The 20,902-nt window shown below is 44.1% G+C and overlaps 1 long non-coding RNA gene and 1 other non-coding gene across 5 annotated transcripts; both read right to left on the bottom strand.

The window, feature by feature from the left end:
- Positions 1 to 1,096: 1,096 nt before the first annotated feature.
- trnae-cuc lies at positions 1,097 to 1,168 on the bottom strand. The gene has a single exon. It is a non-coding gene; the product is annotated as a tRNA-Glu (tRNA).
- Positions 1,169 to 5,957: 4,789 nt separating this feature from the next.
- LOC121291885 lies at positions 5,958 to 20,622 on the bottom strand. 4 transcript variants are annotated; one of them, XR_005946104.1, is made up of 5 exons: positions 20,556 to 20,622; positions 20,277 to 20,404; positions 13,235 to 13,469; positions 10,105 to 10,226; positions 5,958 to 6,999 (listed from the first exon to the last, which is right to left on the bottom strand). It is a non-coding gene; the product is annotated as an uncharacterized LOC121291885 (long non-coding RNA). The 4 variants fall into 4 exon arrangements; XR_005946105.1 differs by lacking the exons at positions 20,277 to 20,404; positions 20,556 to 20,622 and adding exons at positions 18,225 to 18,313; positions 19,980 to 20,259; XR_005946106.1 differs by lacking the exons at positions 20,277 to 20,404; positions 20,556 to 20,622 and adding exons at positions 18,225 to 18,262; positions 19,980 to 20,259.
- Between the last annotated feature and the right edge of the window lie 280 nt (positions 20,623 to 20,902).

The following is a 20,902-nucleotide window of genomic DNA, read 5'->3' as shown; positions in this document are numbered from 1 at the left end:
ATGTATGCCCTCAGTGGAATTCCCACATTCTTACTGACGGGCTCTGTTTCGAGTGTTCCCTTTCGTTCCCTTTTGGCATCTTGTGTCCTGCACACACACAGTTCGAGGATGGAACTTATTTCGATTCAAAGTATGGAATCCCCCAGCTCTTCTTACTGGTAGCCTCTCAAATCGAGATGACAGAAGGAATACGGAAAATTGTAGAAGAATATAAATGAATTCTCTTTGCGCTTCTGAAAAACAAACACGAACTGGCATTTATAAGCGGTTTTTAACGTGGCTGTTGTGGTCTCTCGGTATTGGGTTATATCAGTTTGGCACGATATATTTATGGATAATATCGTGATATTTGGAAACAGGTTGTCGACTGAGGAGATGTGTGGATACCTATGTTATTTCTCAATGTCTATGTAATACCATGAGAATTAATGCAGAAGCAGGCCACTCGGCCCAACGAGTCTGCTCCACTTTGATTCAATGAGATCATGGCTAATCTGATAGTCCTCAACGCCACTTTCCTGACTGTTCCCCATAACCCTTGATTCCCTTGCTGTTATAAACCTGTTTGTAAAAGCGAGTGAGTGAACTTTACCTTCTTCGCAGTTTATCTGGCCCGAGGCCAAAAAGTTACTTGTTTACCTCATGTTACTGCTGTTCCGAAGAAGAGTCATGTTGACTCGAAACGTTAACTGTTTCTTTCTCCTCAGATGTTGCCAGACCTGCTGAGGTTTTTTTACTAGCACTTAGATAAAGGCAAAATACTGCGGATGCTGGAAATCCGAAACAAAAACAAAAAAATGCTCGAAGAACTCAACAGGCTTGACAGCATCTGTGGAGAGAAAGAGAGTGTGTTATCGTTTCGTGTCCGAAAACGTTAACTCTGTCTTTCTCTCCACAGATGCTGTCAGACTCGTCGAGTTTTTCCAAAAACTTCAGTTTTTATTACAGCCGTGACTAGCTTCGGAAAATCTTTGGCCTTTTAGGAAGCATTTTCTTCAGTGTGCAGCAAAATGTTGTAAATGAACAGTGGTGAAAACATTTAAGCGATACTATAACAGTCAATATGACAAGCTCAGCTCTGACTTAAACAGCAGACTTCCCTGACCGGGAATCGAACCCGGGCCGCGGCGGTGAGAGCGCCGAATCCTAACCACTAGACCACCAGGGAACGGTGTTTTCAAGCTGCCAATATTGTAAATACAATGGAAATAATTGTGATCATTTGGTTATAATTTCAATTTTTTGTGTTGCATGAAAATACATTTCACGACTCTGGGGTTAGAGATTTACTTATATGGGTCAGCATTCTTTCTAAATTATTTTTTCTTCATATTTATTTCTCTCTTACTTTCAATCACTCCTAAGTACATTTATACAAATTATAGCTATACACAACTAAGTTGAGAAATATTACCCGATTACACACACATTTATTCAGGACTAGCACACTGCTAGACATACAATCTGTAAGGATCACGATATTAATCATATTTATAAGCTGACATGATCCGATCCCGAGATGCCACGGTAATTGTGCCTTATAAATGCAAGTTATTGCTGTTAGAATCACAATAAGATAATTCATTTATAATCTTCTACCATTTTCCGGATTCATTCCATATTTTAGATTTGAAAGGCTACCAATAGGAAGGACTGGAGGATTCGACTCGTTGGATTACTCGGGCAGTGTGCGTACACGAGAGACAGAATGGGAAGGACAACAAGAACGTGGCGAATTACACAAAAAAAAAAACATATATTGCAGGGGAGAAATCAGGTACATGTTTGCTTAGCGGTGAGAAACTAGGGACCATAAAGGAGTAAATGGATTCGGGTCTTCAGGTCATCTGGAAAATGCTAGAATACGTTATTAAGGAGGTAGTAGCAGGACCTTTAGAATGCCATAATACAATCAGACAGAGCCAACATGGTTTTGTGAAATGGAAATAATGTTCGACAAATTTATTCGAGTTCTTTGAGGAAGTGACAAACAGGGTGGATAAAGGAGGATTAGTAGATGTAATGTATTTGGATTTCCAAAAGGCATTAGGTAAGTTGTCATTTAAACGGTCATCTGCACATTGACAGTTGTGGGTATCATATTAGTAGCAATGGGCGATTGATTAACTAACAGGAAAAAGAGAGTCAGGATAAATAGGCAATTTCAGGTTGGCAAAGTGGAACTTATGGGGTACTGCAGGGATCAGTGCCGGGGCCTCAACAATTTACAACCTACATTAATGACGTGAATGAACGGACTGATTGTAATTTAGCTAAATTTGCTGACGACACAAAGATATGTTGTAAGGCAAGTTGTGAGGAGATTCAAATGGTCTGCAAAGGGTTGTGGACAGAATAGGTGAGTGGGTAAAAAGAAATTGGCAGATGGAGTATAATTTGATTGTCCAGTTGGTCGAAAAATAGAAAAGTAGAATATTGTTTAAATGGAGAGAGACTACGGAATGCTGCAATATAGCGGGATCTGGTGCCCTTGTACCTGAATCAAAAAAAAAGTTAGGTCGCAGGTACAGCAAGTATTTATGAAAACAAATGGAATGTTTACCTTTCTTGCAAAGCAGGTAAGAGTGTATAAGTAGGGATGTCTTGCTACAAATATACAGTGCGTTGGTTAAAGTGTACCTAGATTATTGTGTACAGTTTTCACATTGTTTCTTAAGGAGGTAATATTTGCATTGGAAGCAGTTCAGGGTCGGTTCACCAGGTTGATTCCTGGGATTAGGGGATTAATTTATGAGGAAAAGTTAAACAGGTTGGGTCTATACTCATTAGAGTTGACAGGAAGAAGTGTTCTTACCAAAACATATAAAGTTTTGAGTGGGCTTTGCAGGGCAGATACTAAGAGGATATTTCCCATTCTGGGAGAATCTGGTTTGAAAATATAGGGTCTTCCATTCAAGACTGAGATAAGCAATTTCTTTTCTCTGAATGTCATTAATCATTGGAACTTTCTCCCCCAGAGAACACTAGAGCGTGGTCATTGAATATATTGAATGCTGAGTTAGATAGCTTTTTAATCTATAATGGAGTGAAGGATTATGGGGGACAAGCAAGAAAGTAGTGAAGGATTATGGGGGACAAGCAAGAAAGTAGAGTTAAGGCAATAATTAGATCAACCATGATCTTGTTCAATGGCGGAGCAGACTGAATAAGCCCAATGATTTACTCCTGCCCCTATTTCTTATTTCTTCAGTCCAAAAGCTGGAGCACATGTAAGATTTTTAAAAAAATATCAGTTTCTTACCTATGGTGACACTCACTCTGGCTATTGGATACTTGGACAGCTCTCTCGAATTTGCTGCAACAGTCAGGTCCCACTGCGTCCGTTGCTGCTTTATTTCATACAGCTCCATTGGCATTGAAAAAAAGAGTTACATTCAAATATTTTGCTCATTTCATACCTAAAGTTGGAAGAGTCATCAGCATCTAACAGTCGCAACAGGATGCTGATGGTCAAGACCTGGAGAATATCAAGGCTTGAGCTAACAAGTGACAATTAATATTTGCACCACACAAGTGCCAGGAAGTGACATTCCCCAACAAGAGGAAATCTAACCATTGCCTCAGCATTCAATGTCACTATCATCGCTGAATCCCCCACTATCAACATCCTGGGGGTTACCATTGGCCAGAAACTGAACTGGACTGGCCACATAAATAATTTGTCTACAATAGCGTGTCAGCGGCTAGGAAAACTGGGGTGAATAACTCACTTGCTAACTCCCCAAAGCCTGTCCACCATCTACAGGCACAAGACAAGAGTATGATGGAACACTCTCCACTTGCCTGGATGAGTGCAGCTCCAGCAACACTCAAGAAGCTTGATACCATCCAGGACATTGCGGCCAGCTTGATTGACAACCCATCCACGAACACATTCCCTCCACTACCAACACACAGTGGCAGCAGTCTGTACCATCTACAAGACACACTACAGGAACTCACCAAGCATCCTTAGACAGCACCTTCCAAACCCACGACCTCTACCATCCATAAGGACAAGGACAGCAGATATATGTGAACACAATCAGCTGGAAGTTCCCCTCCAAGCCATATACCATCCTGACTTGGAATTAGATCGTCATTCCTTCATTGTCGCTGGGTCAAAATCCTGGAACTTCCTCTGTCACTGGGTCAAAATCCTGGAACACCTTCACTAACAGCACTGTGGATGTGCCTACACTACATGAACTGCATCAGTTCAAGAAGGCACTTCACCACCACCTTCTCAGGGGCAATTAGGAATGGACAAATACTGGCCTAGTCAGCGGTGCCCACATCCCATGAATGATCGACAAAAGGTTAAACAGCTGCTTTATGGTAGTTAGCACATTTTTATTTCAGATTGTTGTATTTATTTTTCTCAGCTTTTTTCTGAAGATTGGTTTTTATTTGAGATTACTGCATTTACAGATTATTCCTTTTCATCATCTTTCTTTATTTTTCAGAATATTGTAGGGTTTGTACTCAAAGAGAATTATAAAAAAGCAGTGCACAGTACCTGCACTCATCCAGGCAAGTGGAGAGTGTCCCTCATTTTGAATGTTTGTCCCTTAAGAGATGCCTTTTATCCCGTATTTCTAGGGCAACCAGCCTGGGAGCCTCGGTAGAGTGCTTAGAGCAGGACTGCAAGCCCATGAGTTGGCCAGCAGGGAGATGATAATGTTGTGACTACAAGATAAGTTGTAGGTTTTGAGTATTTCACACCACCTCCAACCCCATTCCCCTCTCCTCCCCGCTCTTATGGTCACCAGAAACACTCTCCCCCACTAGCTCTCACACTCACCACCAAACAACTGCCTTCACCCCCAGCCCATTTCTGTCCCATCTGACCAGCTCCCCAAATCCCTCTCAGTTGGTAGCCAGCATGCCCCTTCCAACCACCTCCCCATTCACCCACCCACCCATCCCACCTTTTCTTGGCCTGATTGTCAAAATGTTACCTACTTTATTTCATAAGAGTTGGTCATTGGCAGCTCCTTTAACTCCAGGTCCTGGTGGTGGCTATGACCCTGTGCCCTGTTCGATATAAGGTCACAGTGACTGAGGGTGGTGATGTGAGTGCTGTCAGCAGGATCGCAGCATCAAGATGAGAACATTCAATCCTTTGAGCTTTTTCCTCCATTCAATAGGATCATGGCTGATTTTTGATCCACCAGCATTGACTGGCCTTGCTCCATATCCCTTAATTTCCTTGGCTGCAAAACATCTCTAGGTCCCAGATTCAGATTTTTGATGAAGTTACAGAGGGATGAGAGTGGAGTGGTTGACATGATGTACATGAACTTCCAAAAGACATTTATAGAGTATACCACAACAAATAAAGATTAAGGATATACAGATGAAGGGCATTAAGTACCTGAGCACATAAAGACCGACCTCTGCAACACAGTGTTGGTTATGGAAGTGGCAGATACTTGTAATGTTGAACTCTGTAAATAATTCTATTAATAATTAAGGGCTGTGTCTGGTTTCCTACTTCATCTCCGAATGAAATAAAACAAAGGTTAATGGTGTAAATCAGATTAACAGTGAACAGTGAAGAATGCAAGTCAGGTTAACAGTAAACAATAAGTCTTAAGAGTTTGGCAATATATCTCTACTTTCAGCACTATTAAACTTCTGTACCACCAAGCAACTGGAGTTTGAACTCTCACTTTACACTCCCTCAACATGTTCCCTTTCATGCCTAGAGCTGTTCTATGTATAACATCATATTTAATATAGATTCTGAGGCACTACTGGGGTTGGAGGTCATTCTGTTTTCCTTTATATTTGGGCGATTGAATAATTCTGTGAAACTGATTTTCATCTTCTCGTGGCTGTTAATCCTGATATTCTATAGAGAACATTCACCATCGTGCTGTAGGCAGGTTTTTCCATTTTATGGCTATAAATGTACTTTATTCATAAAATTTGCAAAAGTACAAAATTCAATATAAAGTGCAATGCAATTTAATTCCTTTCAGTACATTACAAGACACTGAGTTGTCTCAACTTATAATTACAGGTCATATATACAATACTTACAGGTCACATTCACATTGAAATTTCAGTTCAAAAATTCTCTGGTGCACCTAAACCATGGGGTTTTTACATGGGTTCCAGCCTCTCGATGTACTCTGGTGAGAAGATCTAGACTGGTCTTTTCTTACTGAGCTTTTCTGGTAGCTGCCCCAAGCTTTAAGGCAGCAATTACAAAAGTAATTTTATCTGATCAAACCCTGCAGCCTATGTCCACCTCCATAACTTCACCTTCAGTTATTCAAATCACAGTCAGTTACTCAAAAGCAAAATAAAACGAAATGCTGCTGATGCTGGAAATCAAAAATAAAAACAAAATGCCCTTACATCATCCTTTACTAGGGGCATTCCTTTTCCACACAGTTTTTCTTTTTGAAGTGTATCATCATCTGTCTCCTAATGCAGTATAAATTGTTTTTCCCTTTGTAATTTGGTATTCTTGCAAATTGTCCTGAAGAATGCGAGACAGAAAGCTTTGACAGTATGTGTGTTTTTTTCAGCAATACTCAAGTTCTGTACTATCAAAAGACTATTTCAAATACTCAGCAAGTCTAACAGCATCTACGGTTAGAAAAAAAGAGTTTATGTTTCAGGTCTCTGACCTTTCATTAGAACAGAGTGATATTCCAGGGTACACACCATTTCAGAAAGGCAGCCAGAATGGAAAAAGGATTATCCCTGATCATAAAGGCATTATTGAGAAAGGATCTCGGCTCTGAAGGTCAGACTTTAGAACAAATAGGGTGAAAGAGCAGACTTTTTTGGCCCCCAAACAGTAGCTATAGCACTGGACAAAGAATTAACAAATAAATAATGACCTTGTAACAAAAGCAATATAATTGTAGGAATTCCTTTTCTTCATCTGGACTGGAGCAAAGGTGGTCTGGCACATGAGTTTGTGAAATGCACAATAAAGTTGTGGAACCAACTCAGGATGAAATTAGCTTCGATCTATAACTGAAAAGTGAGGGAGGGTCAATTTGTAATCTCACAGTAAAAGATCTGCTGGATAAAACTGACCATAATACAATTGAATTCCATATTTAGTTTGAAAGTTACATACACTAATCCCAAGCAAGAATCTTAAATTTGAAGCAAATACCTCTCTACGAGAGGAGAGTTGCAACAGTTGATTGGTAAATCGACTAAAATATACGGCAATACATTTGGTAAACATTAAGAGAAACAATTCAAATGTTCCGACAAAAATCCACTCCATTAAAAAATAAAACTCAGCAAGAAAATCCATCCCTGGCTTATTAAAGGTAAGAATATTAATTTAGAAAGAACAGGTTTACAATGTCACAAACAATAGTAGTAAGTTGGAGGATAGGGAGTACCTTAGAAACTAGCAAATTGCTGCCAAACGTTGAGAAAACAAGAAAAAGAATGAGAGAATAAAGTAAGATAAAAGCAAAAATCTGCGGATGCTGGAAATCCAAAACAAAAGTGAAAATACCTGGAAAAACTCAGCAGGTCCGACAGCATCTGCGGAGAGGAATACAGTTCACACTTCGAGTTCGTATGACTCTTCAACAGAACTAAGGAAAAATAGAAAAGAGGTGAAATATAAACTGGTTTAAGGGGGGGGGGGGGGGTGGGTGGGACAAGTAGAGCTGGATAGTGGACCAGTGATGGGTGGAAAGAGCCAAAAGATGTCATAGGCAAAAACACAAAGATGTTATCTAAGGAATGTGCTAATAGATGACAATAAGGGTAGAAAGCAGGACGAGCAAGGTATAGATAGCCCTAATGGGGGTGGGGTGGGGGGAAGGGATCAAAATAGGCTAAAAGGTAGAGATAAAACAATGGATGGAAATACATTTAAAAATAATGGAAATAGGTGGGAAAAGAAAAATCTATATAAATTATTGGAAAAAAGGGGGATCGGAAAAGGGGTGGGGAGGGAGGAGAGAGTTCATGATCTAAAATTGTTGAACTCAATATTCAGTCCGGAAGGCTGTAAAGTGCCTATTCGGAAGATGAGGTGCTGTTCCTCCAGTTTGCGTTGAGCTTCACTGGATCAATGCAGCAGGCCAAGGACGAACATGTGGGCACAAGAGCAGGGTGGAGTGTTGAAATGGCATGCGACAGGGAGGTCTGGGTCATGCTTACGGACAGTCCGAAGGTGTTCCGCAAAGCGGTCACCCAGTCTGCATTTGGTCTCTCCAATCTAGAGGAAACCACATTGGGAGCAACAAATGCAGTAGACTAAATTGAGGGAAATGCAAGTGTAATGCTGCTCCACTTGAAAGGAGTGTTTGGGCACTTGAACAGTGAGGAGAGGGGAAGTAAAGGGGCAGGTGTTGCACTTTCTGCGGTTGCATAGGAAGGTGCCAGGGGACAGGGATGAGGTGTAGGGGGTGATGGAGCAGTGGACCAGGGTGTCCTGGAAGGAACAATCCCTGTGGAATGCCGCCAGGAGGGTGAAGGTAAGATGTGTTTGGTGGTGGCATCATGCTGGAGTTGGCGGACGATGATCCTTTGAATGTGGAGGCTGGTGGGGTGATTAGTGAGGACAAGGCGGACCCTATCATGGTTCTAGGAGGGAGAGGAAGGTGTGAGGGCAGATGCGCAGGAGATGGGCTGGACGCGGTTGAGGGCCCTGTCAACCACCATGGGTGGAAAACCTCAGTTAAGGATGAAGGAAGGCATGTCAGAGGAACTGTTTTTGAAAGTGGCATCATCAGAACAGATGCAACGGAGGCGAAGGAACTGAGAGAATGGGATGGAGTCCTTACAGGAAGTGGGGTGTGAGGAGCTGTAGTCGAGGTAGCTGTGGGAGGCGGTAGGCTTGTAATGATAATTGTCGATCAACAGAAATTGAGGCAGGGAGGTCAAGGAAGGGAAGTGTCAGAGATGGACCATGTGAAAATGATGGAGGGGTGGAAATTGGAAGCAAAATTAAAACATTTTTCCAGGTCCAGATGAGAGCATGAAGCAGCACCGAAGCAATCATCGATGTACCGGAGAAAGAGTTGTTTGTGGGAGGGGATCAGAGTAGGACTAGAACAAGGAATGTTCCACATACCCCATAAAGAGACAGGCATAACTGGGGCCCATGCGGGTACCCATAGCCACACCTTTTCTTTGGCGGAAGTGAGAGGCGTTGAACGAGAAACTGTCAGTGAGAGAACAAGTTCAGCCAGATGGAGGAGAGTAGTGGTGGATGGGGATTGTTCGGGCCTCTATTCGAGGAAGAAGCAGAGAGCCATCAGACCATCCCGGTGGGGGATAGAGGTGTAGAGGAATTGGACGTCCATGGTGAAGAGGAAGCGGTTGGAGCCAGCGAACTGGAAATTGTTGATATGATGTAGGATGTCAGAGGAATCACGGATGTAGGTGGGAAGGGATTGGACAAGGGGAGAGAGAACGGAGTCAAGATGGCAAGAAATGAGTTCTGTGGGGCAGGAACAGGCTGACACAATCGGTCTGCCGGGACAGTCCTATTTGTGGATTTTGGGTAGGAGGTAGAAGCGGGCCATCCGAGGTTGGGAGACGATGAGGTTGGAAGCTGTGGAAGGAAGATCTCCAGAGCAGTTGAGGTCAGTAACAGTCCTGCAAACAATGGCTTGATGTTCAGTGGTGGGGTATGGACACTTCCTCCTACCTCCCCCTGGACCATGGCCCCACCACTGATCATCAAGCCATTGTTTGCAGGACTGTTACTGACCTCAACTGCTCTGGAGATCTTCCTTCCACAGCTTCCAACCTCATCGTCTCCCAACCTCGGATGGCCCGCTTCTACCTCCTACCCAAAATCCACAAATAGGACTGTCCCGGCAGACCGATCGTGTCAGCCTGTTCCTGCCCCACAGAACTCATTTCTTGCCATCTTGACTCCGTTCTCTCTCCCCTTGTCCAATCCCTTGTCCAATTTCCAGTTCTATCTCTGTACAGGACTGTCATTCCCTTCATGCTTCATACGAATCCTCGGTCCACTCACTCCCTCTACATCACTGGACTGGTGTGAGATTACCACATGGCTAGGAGAAGTCTGTTGTTTGTAATGTTTAAAACTGCTCAAAGCTGAGAGTGACAGGCCCTCTACTCATTTCTTACCTCTTCTCTTCCACACAGCCACACCAATGATAAAAGCAATCAGAACAATGGCAGCAACAACTCCAACAATCAAACCCCAATTTGTTCCCTCTGGAGATCCTGGGATACCTGGAATATCCCATCTGTGGAGAAAATGAGGAGGAGATAAATGAATAACCATAGTTGCTGCTCATTCAGAAGCAATTGTACCAAAGCCAAATGCAAGATTGAATTAGATTAGAATCTGTGATGTGATGAGTGGTCTGATAAGATGTAGGTTGTAGGTTACAAAGGTTCAATGTGATTTGGCTACATTCCTCTGAAGCAGTTTTGGATGTTTATCAACATTAATAAGAGCTAAATAAAAGCAGGTTCTTGCTTGTTTGCAGATACTGGGGTTGTACATCATTCCAAAATAATTTCTAATCACCCATACAAATGATTAATCCCCAGGCTAGTCTCAAATAGGTTAATGGAAGAAGAGTGATGGGAGGTAGGAGGTTTTTAGGGACAGGAAAAAGGGGGTGGCAGTTTTGATCAAAGATACTGTTACAGCAATGGAAAGAAGTGATGCTCTGGAGGACTCAAAGACGGAAACAAGAGGAGCCGTTGACTGCCTGGTGCATATTATAACAATTTATACTCATATAATGCCTTTAATGATATAAAGTGTCCTGAGGAGCTTCACATATCACCATTATTAAGACTAGATTTGTGTATTTATATTCCTGATTTATTAATTAAATTTAAATCCCACCAGCTGCCATGGTGCAGTTTGAACTCTTGTCCACAGAGCATTAGTGCAGGCCTCTGGATCACCAGTCCGGTGACACTACCACTATACCATCACCTCCCCAAATGGGTGAGGGGCTTAGGGAGGGAACTGCAGAACTTAGGACCTAGGCTGCTGAAGGCAGATCTACCAATGGGAGAGCAATGAAAAGCAGGGATGTTCAAGAGGTCGGAATTAATGCAGGTCACCAAATAGTGGGAGGGAGATTGAGGATCAGATTTCGAGGCAGACTGGAGAAATATCGAAGCGCTTTTCTTATTAATTTTGGAAGGTACAATGAGAGGTGATTACAAACATCTTTGAACTGTACTGACAGACGCTGTCCCTGCAGTCACTGTTCCTCTTACCGCAACTCTGGTCTCTACTCCTCTGCTGCTGTGCGCATACTGACAGGAATCTGTAGTGCTGTCCTCCAACTCGATATGAGCCCACCTCCTGAGCTGGTAGGTGCTAATGTGGTTGAGCAGGATGCCAGTGGAATACGTGTCCACGATCGGCTCGCCATTTCGCAAAAGTGATTTCAGTATCACAAAGATAAAAGTCAGTGACAAGGCAAGAGAGTTGGGTCAGTGACTGATGCTTTGTTCACAGAAAGAATCACTTGAGAAGTGACTGAGAGAGTGTAAAGCAGATCAGAGTCCAAGTCCATCCGAGCTACCCAGCCCATTAAACTGGAGATCAGATCCTGACCCCAGAGAATGGTAGAAGCCCTCCTAAACTGGGGATTTGGCAAGAGATTCAGTCCTGTTCCCATCCTGGCCCTCACTCAGAAACTCTCAGTCCCTCTCTCTAACTTAATCACTCTGCCCTCTCCTTGTCATTCACTCTTGGTCTCTTGGTCCCCAACTAACTCACCAGCCCTCAGGTCCCCCTTCCCCTCAATCATCAACTCTCAGTCACCTCCCCCCCCCCCCCACACCCGCCTCAATCACCGACTGTCAGTCCCCCATCACTCACTGCACCTCCATTTTCGCTCTCCAGACTTCAGGTATTTCTTGAGCCACTTTATGCAGCTCTTCTCCAGATAATTCTTCCTCCACTAGTTATAAGCTTTGTCCTTGTCGCAATTCTGCTTGATGACCTGTGCCCATCGTATAGTCGTTTCCCACACCATGTGCTGCTTGTTGAAGCTGAAGTAATCCCTCCTATCTCAGGCACACTGTTCCAGTGCTTTTGTGGTATTATCATCCCATATCTCACAGCCATACATCACCTGCAGTATGTGGATCCCTATCAATCAAACATGCACAGTGCCAATCAGAGCCTGTCTCACAGACACCCTCTAAACTCCCTAACTCACCGACTGTCAGTCCCCCATACACCTCAATCACCATTTCAGTAAACTTCACTGTCAAAGACAACCAGCCGATGAAACCCATGTTTATAGACCGCACCCATCCAAAAAACATCAAATATACACCCGGCCATTCAGACCCCACCACAGCGTTACTTACCATATTTTTCTGTGAATCAAAAATACCCAGCCAACCAAACTCAGACCCACCTAGACCATGCCCACTCCAATCAAACACACAATCAACCAAGCAGACCCAAATCTGAGTGACCACCCTCACTTCACTGTCAATCAATCATGCTAAGCCAATCAAAACCAGGTCCACAGAGGCCCGACCCACACAGCATGGTACAAACACACCCATTCAATCAAATCCAGACCCACAGAGACACCACCACAAACTATCTCAATCAAACTCAGTCCCACAGACATTGCTTAATTCCTCAGCTATCAATCAGACACCACCCGACATAAACAACACTGCCCACCCTTCACTGTCAAACACCAAAACATTCAAGTCCCGATCTATAGACACACTGCTCCCCCACTACCCACTGTTGATCAAGCACAGAAAGCCAAGAAAATCCCAGCCCCAGAAAGGCCCCATACTGAGCTGTCAATCAAACAATCAGAATCAGATGAAGCTCCTGAGAACAGAGAAAGATGAGGGGGAGGAGTGAGCAGCTCATCAGGGAAGAATGAAGCGAGGTAAAGGATGGAGGGCAACGAGAGGGGAGGCGGGGGGGAGCGAGAGGGGAGGTGGGGAGGGAGCGAGAGGCTAGCGCTAAGGAGGTTATGAGGGGGGAGGTGGGAATGGAGGAAGGGTTGCAATTGCTGCTAATCCTCCTTTGACCCCATCACACGCCTAAACCAATATTACAATACCCTACATCTGACACCTCCCCTCCCCGGTTCCAATATAATCCCTCACATGTAGAAACAGCGAATCTTTCAGTCAAAACGGGAATCTGATCCCAATTATAAGGATCCCAGTTTTCAGTGAATAACCCTCTCGCCTGCTCAGAGGAGTGGTGTCTTGTGCGTTAGAGAAGGTGATGACTCACCACCCGTCTGGTTGTTCGGGTCATAGCAATCCCTTTATCTTCTTTCCCCAGGTCTTCCCAGACCCAAGCCTCCTGTGTCTGTTTCATTTAATACTCAGGGCCCGTGCCCTCCGCCACCCACTGTTGCCAAGGAATCATCTGCTTCCGATTGCTGTCAGTGAACAATCTGTACTCCGTCCACATAACCAGCAACGATAAACTGCGGAAGACCAGGAATTGGAGTCATTATGATAGCCTAAAAAACAAACAGACATCAAGGCATAAACCCCAAAACACCAATCTCCACAGAGAGGTATGAGAACATGAGCCCAAAGCAACAACCCCACACACGGAGAAACCATGACATGAACCCAGAGTCCCACGCACCAACACAATTAAACCCCAGCACAACAGAGCCCCTGTAAATAAACCTCAACACAAGTAAATTAACCCATGTGTAATGGAATTTTGGCCTTTATGACTGAATACAAATGGTTGGAAGCTGAGTTTTATGAGGGATCGAGTTACAATGCCATGTTACTATGATATAAACCTTCAATTATCTGCCACCTGCTGACCTGCATTCAGTTCTGGATACCGCATCTCAGGAAGAAGTGGTGCAGCTCAGATTGGCTGGGATGATACTAGGGTTTAGTGGATTAACTGATGAGGACAGGTTTTTATAAACTGACCTTGTATTCCCTAAATTTATATTAAGGGGTGAACTGATTGAGCTTTTTCAAATGTTAATGCCATTTAGAGAGGGAGAAACTACTTCCTCTGGTGAGGGTGCCCAGAGCAAGGGATATAATTTTAAAACTAGAGCTGGGTCATTCAGTAGTGAAGTTAGGATGGGCCTCTCACACAAAGGATAGTGGAGATCTGGAATTCGCTCCCTCAATGAGAATGCTGGGGTCAACTGAAGCTCTCAAACGCGAGATAGATTTTTTTATTAGGTATCAAAGGATCTGAAGGGAAGGCAGGTAAATGAAGCTGAGGTGCAGGTCAGCCTGGATCTAAATGATTGGCAGAACATGTTCTTGGAAGTCAATTTCCTATCCCCGGTTTTATGCTCCCCACACATCTCTCTCTCTCCACTGCAACCCCTTGTCACTGTCCCTCAGTCCCCTATGTTCTTCCTCTACTTTCCAGTCCCAGTACCCAGTCTGGTCTGAGGCCCTCTCTGGTCCCATTACCCACTGACTGGAGATTAATGCCCCAGTAACCAGCGTGGCATCAAGACCATCCGAGACCCTGTTACCCACTGACCGAGAGTTAATCATCAAATCACAGAAGGGTTACAGCACAGGAGCCATTCAGCCCATCATGTTGTACTTGCTCTCTGAAGAAGCAATTTACCTCGTGCCACTCCAGTCTTCTCCCAGTAACCCTGCACGTTCTCCCTTTTAGATGATAATCCAACTCTCTCGAGTGCCTCAAATGAACCTGCCTCCACCACATTCCAGATTCTAACCACTTGCCGCTTGAAAAGGTTTTTCCTCGTATCGCCTTTGCCTCTTTTGCCCATTACCTTAAATCTTTGCCCTCTAGTTCTCAATGCCCCAGAACCCAGCCTGGCACTGAGAACCCATCTGACCCCATTACCAACTTAACTACCTGTTGGGCATCCTTCAGGGATACGTGGGCCTTCAATGCAAGGCCTCTCTGCTCCTCCAAGCTTCTCAGTATCCAACTAATTATTGTGTCCTATTAATTATTTAAGATAGTGACCTGTGGAATAGGGTGGGTGGTGACTTCCCACCCACCTGGTTGCTCTCCATCATTACTTGCTGACTGAGGATTAATGCCCTGTACCCAGCTTAGCACTGAGACCCTCTCAGACCCTGCTACCCACCTACAGAAACCCGTGCACAGAGAAGGACCAGCAATATCAGTCCAATTATTGCTGCTTCTCTCAACAACCTGTGATGAACAGTTTGTGGAGCATCCTTTCCATTCCAAGAGGAACTATTTCTGGGTCCACAAGCTGTGGCCAGTGCTGGGAGGAAATATTCCTGTTTACTCAGATGCCTCCATACTGATTGGTTGGATGATATATTTGTGTCTACTTGGAATAAAAATATAGTGTGTCAGTCAGCAGACTCCAGGTTGGAGATTCTCTGGGAAAATTAATTGCTGCCAAAAGTAACATTCCAAATATTGTAAACTATCCAATTAGAGAAATATCGTGAGTTGCTTTATCAGTTGCCAGGGAAGTGAACCGAACAAGGGGTTTGATGATTAAACAAGCAAAACTGAAAGTAATTTGAGTTTGATTAGATAGTCTGACACAGGACATGACTGAACATTAGGAACTGGAGGAAGCCATTCAGCTCTTTGGGCCCATTTCCTCTATCTAGCGCCTCAGGTCCACTTCCCCTATCCAGCTTATCCAACCCGCTCCACTGTAGATACTTAAACCAGTTGCCCATCATAATCAATTGAATCTTCGTCCCTCGAATGTAAGGGAGTGGAGAAGAGGGTCTTACTGGACGGGGTGGGAGGATCAGGATCAGAGAGATTAATGGTTATTAGTGGGGAGGAGGGCATTGAAGAGCTAAGGCGGCAGTTGAGCAGATTGGTAGCTGCAGAAATATTATGGTGAATGGAGGGACAAGCATCAGACAGTTGGGAATTTGAAAGTGATGTTTTCAGTGACTTGGGGAACAGTTCACCCCCCTCCCCCAACCCAAGGAGTGGACCACAGAAAGCAGCAGAGTTCGGAAGAGTGGGGGAGCAGGTGTGATGGACTGGAAAACGGCTAATGTTATACCATTATTTAAAGAGGGAGAAAGGCATAGATCTAGATATTACAGGCGGGTGGAGGAATTACTGGAAAACATTGAGAGGAATCTTCTGTTAAAAAGATACAGATTAATCAAAATCAGCATAGACTACCATGATTCAACTTTTTGAGATGGTAACAAGAAGCGTCAATGAAGGTAGTGCATTTAATGTAACCTCTATGGATTAGTGCAAGGCTTTTGATGAGATCCCACATGCTACACCCATCACAAAAGTAAAAGCCCATGGGATCCAAGGCAAAGTGGTAAGTTGGTTCAGAGCAAGAAGCAAAGGATAATGGTTCATAAGAGGTTTTGTGACTGGAAGCTGTTTCCAGTGGGGTCAGGGTTGAGAACTGGAGAATTGTAGTGAAAAAGGAAAGATTGGATAGTCCACAATTGTTAATTTTGGAACGGAGGGGCCGGAGGGATCTCAATGGGAAGGCCAATTCATTGGCATTGCTGTTGGGGGTCAATAACCAGGGACATTATTTCAGGGTAACAGTTAGAAGGTCTGGAGGGGAAGGCATGATCGGGAAGGCACTGCAGGAAAGGGTGGTGGAGGCAGAAACTCTCAGAACATTTTAAAAGTGCTTGGATCCGACGTGCTGAAACTGCAGATGGAATCCGCAGTTCTCGAAGTTTGAGTGAACAGCGCTGATGGGGTAGAGGCACTGGGAGTTCGGGAGAGGTGCCAAAGTAGAACCCCTTCAGGATCTACTCTGTATTGATCTAAAAGAAGTTTGATCCTGTCTCTCAGAATTGTTTTCCAGCAATTCCCCTGATCGAGTGAAATTAGGCTTACCAGCCTGTCAAATCTAGATTTATGCCTCTCTACCTCTTTAAACAATGGTGCAACATTAGTTGTTTTCCCAGAGAGTGTAGTGAGATGTATGTATTGTCTGACAGTCAAAATAGACCCATGGGGCCCAGTCAGAGCAAAGTTAGGCCAGGAGCCCCAGAGAGTGTAGCAGCAGCAAGGCCTGAACCTGGGGTTGGTGCAAGGTGGGGTGTCTTCGCCAGGCGCCATGCCACATAGAAAGAAGAAGAAACAGCTTGCAGATGCTTTGAATTTGCAGAGCTCGGGCCACTGGGAGTGCACACACTGCAGGACTCCAAACATCTGCTGGAATGCATGTACATACTTCATTTTTTGTTATGTGATCCCAGCTGGCATGAAACCGGGTCCACGTAGCAGATTTTTCAGGAGAAGGAGTTGGTAGTGCAGTTGCAAAAGGGGAATAAGAAAAATAAGACGGATGCTGTTGTTTCTGTACTGTGACCAAACTCGGCCACACAGTTCATGAGGTTGTTTCTGACATTTCGGGTAAAGGTGATTCTGATGGATACATCCAACCAAGAGTGATGCGAACAGAGCTGAGATGGTTCTGGAGAACTGTGTGATTCTGTTGCAGACTGTATCCATGGAATCAGGGTTGAGTGGAAGTTGATGTTGGATGAGAATCTGTGGCTAATTTCTTGCAGGAAAGGAGCTGGAACACTAATTGAGAAATATCAGTCTTGAAGGGCTTTGTGGCTGAAAATGGTGGCCATATATGCTGAGTGGACTTTCGGAGACTAACCTTGATTATAACTGGTTTTTAAAATTCATAATATATATCCACTATGATTGCCTGTTAATGTGCATTTAATTTATGTTGATTTTTGTTTGATTGTTAAAAAAAAACTCAAAGAAGGTGAAATCTTGTCAATTGCCTTTCTCCCTCCCGATAGTGTCGATCAGCAAATTTGGTTGCTTTCATTTCTTAATCTCTACAGGGATTGCAAAATGTTATACATGGTACGGACCAAGAGCAAGAAACGGAACCCAGGCTGGATAGTTACATGTCAGCCAGTGCAGTCACAGTGGACTAAATGGCCTCCTTCCATGCTGTAAATTTCTACAATTACTATGAAAAGAGATGACCAAAAACTTAGACAATGTGGTATGTTTTATGGCAGGAGAAAATTAGGGAGGAAATCAAAGAGGTTAGGTCCTTAACAGCTGAAAGCATAAAGTTAATGGGTGGAGCAAAAGAAACTGGGGATGCAAAGAAAGCCAGAATTGGTATAACTCAGAGATCTTGAGAGGTTGTAAGGCTTGAGGAGTTTGCAAAGATATGGGAGATGCAAAACCATGAAGGAATTTGAATATGAGGTAGATAATGCTAAAATTGAGGCGTTGCCAATCTCAGAGCTAATGTAGTAACACACTTAAAGACACTTACGGTTTGCTGCCCGCCAAAGAAAGCAAAGGCACTGATGTCTGTGGAGATAAAGTTGGGGTTACAGCAGCAGTGGAGTTCACAGATTCTGCCTGTCAATTCATAGACACAAATGGGAACAACTGAAATAAGCAGAGAGAATTGTTGCAACAGAGAAAGGACAGTCCCAAAGATCATTTCCCGTTACTCCTGAATCCACAACTGCCAACTTCTCCATCTCCCAAAAATCAATCTGAACATCAAAGGAAAATTATTTAATTTGGGGAGATGATTTTTTTTTTTTACATAATTAGTTCTTATGAGTTGTGATGTACTGCCCAAAATGGTGGTGGTAGTAGATTCAACAGTAACTTCTATTAGGGTATGAGATGAATATTTAAATTTTTATGGGGCAAGGCAGGGAATTGGGACAAATTGGATCACTCTCAGGAAGTTGGCACAGGCACAATGGCCTCCTTCTGCACTGTCTCATCATTCTATGATTCTGTGTAACTTTGGGCTCAAGCCAAGGTCTATTACACTGGTTGATGGCAGAGGATCAAGAAGACATAAGCTGAACTGATACACGGATGTGAGAGGATGAAATTCCCAGGAAACCACAGGAGGCCCCAAGTAACTCGCCGTCCCGTTCTCACCTCCTGTCCCCTCCTCTCCCACTCTCCTCCTGAACCTGAGATCAGGAGACATTTACCAACCAAAGCGGCCAGAGTCACAGAGGTCTACAGCGCAGAAAAAACCCTTCAGCCCATCGAGTCTGCAACAAGTGCCTAACTATTCTAATCCCATTTTCCAGCAATAGGCCCACAGCCTTGTATGCCATTGCATCGCAAGTACACATCCAGATGCTTCTTCAATGTAATGAGGGTTTCTGCCTCTACCATCCTTTCAGGCAGTGAGTTCCAGATTCCCACCACCTTCTGGGTGAAAGAAACTCTTCCGCACATTCTCTCTAAACTTCCTGCCCCTTATCTTAAATCTATGTGCCCTGGTTATTGCTCCCTTCACCAAGGGGAAAAGTTCCTTCCTGTCTACCCTATCTATGCCCCTCATAATTTTATACGCCTCAATCATGTCCCCCCTCACTCTCCTCTGCTCCAAGGAAAGTAACTCCAATCTATCCTCATAACTAAAACTCTCCAGCCCAGGCAACGTTCTGGTAAATCTCCTCTGGACTCTCTCCAGTGCAATCACATCCTTCCTATAATGAAGATTCCAGAGCTACACGTAATACTCTAGCTGTGGCCTAACCAGCATTTTATACAGTTCCAGCATAATCTCCCCGCTCTTATATTCTATGCCTTGGCTAATAAAGGCAAGTATTCCATATGCCTTCTTAACCACCTTATCTACCTGTTCCTATATCTTAATGGTGTGGACATGCACACCAAGGTCCCTATGATCCTCAGCAATTCCCAGGGCCCCCGGTAGGACCTACCATTCATCATGTATTACCGTGCCTTGATGGTCCTGCCCAAGTGCATTACCTCACAGTTATCCGGATTAAGTTCCATTTGCCACTGATCAGCCCATCTGACCAGTTCGTCTATATCCCCCTGTAATCTAAGGCTATCCTCCTCACAATTTACCACCCCACCAATTTTCGTGTCATCTGCGATGGGATTAAGGGATAACGAGCAAAAGCTGGTGGATGGAGTTGTATCTAAAATCGGCCACGATCCTCTGGTGGTACAAACCCGAGGGGCTGAACACCCTCCTGTTTCTCCTGATAGCGCTAGGCCACTGTCCTTAGTCACTGACCTCACAGAGCCCAGGGTCACGGGTTCACAACCACCGCAGCCAGAAATTGGATGAGGTACCGCTCGGACCGGCGCCAGGCCCAGGCCCAAGACCAGGCCCAGGCCAGCCTCTGTCGGCCTGGCCCCCGCCCTCAGCAGCACCACGAACCCGATAAAGCCGCAATCATCATCGCTCCGATATCCTAACTGGGCTGTTCCTAAGGCGGCTCGGCTCGACATCTGAGTGACCTCTGAGAACGAAGTGAAGTCATAAAAACAAAAAACTGCGGATGCTGGAAATCCAAAACAAAAAAAATACCTGAAAAAAACTCAGCAGGTCTGGCAGCATTGGCGGAGAAGAACAAAGTTGACGTTTCGAGTCCTCATGCCAGTGAAGTCAGCGCGTCGGACGGCCTGTTGCGTGATGACTCACGTGACACGTGGCAGCTGCAGGGGGGTAGAGGGCTGTCAATCAAAAGGAGCCTCACTCACTGCATTTATTGCAAATGCAAAATCTACAATATTCCGAAATATAAACAGAAATATCTAATAATGACTATATGTAAATGCAACCATCTCAAATAAAATAACTACTTACAGAAAAAATTAGAATGTGCAAAACGCTCTGTAATAAACATGCCAAGTGCCGGGCGGGTTTCTTCCAAGAAACGGTGAATTTAATTAACAGGGTTCAGAGGAGAGTACATGCCTGTTTACAAGATAAAGGCGAAAAAGCTCTGCTACACAAAGATTCTCCGCGTTTGGGGCTGATTGGCTATACAGTCACATGACCCCCTTAAGAGTAAGAAATAGTTTAACTTACAATCATTACATGTTCGGATGTAAGTTTTTTTTAAAAAATGAAGTGTCAGTGGATAGAATGGAGCAGCATGGGAGGCAATGCGACCTGATAGTAGCAGCAAATTCGAGACAGTTATCTCTGAA

This window comes from Carcharodon carcharias, chromosome 19 (assembly GCF_017639515.1).
Source record: "Carcharodon carcharias isolate sCarCar2 chromosome 19, sCarCar2.pri, whole genome shotgun sequence".
Lineage (NCBI taxonomy): Eukaryota > Metazoa > Chordata > Chondrichthyes > Lamniformes > Lamnidae > Carcharodon > Carcharodon carcharias.
This window is presented reverse-complemented; position numbering and strand designations above follow the sequence as displayed.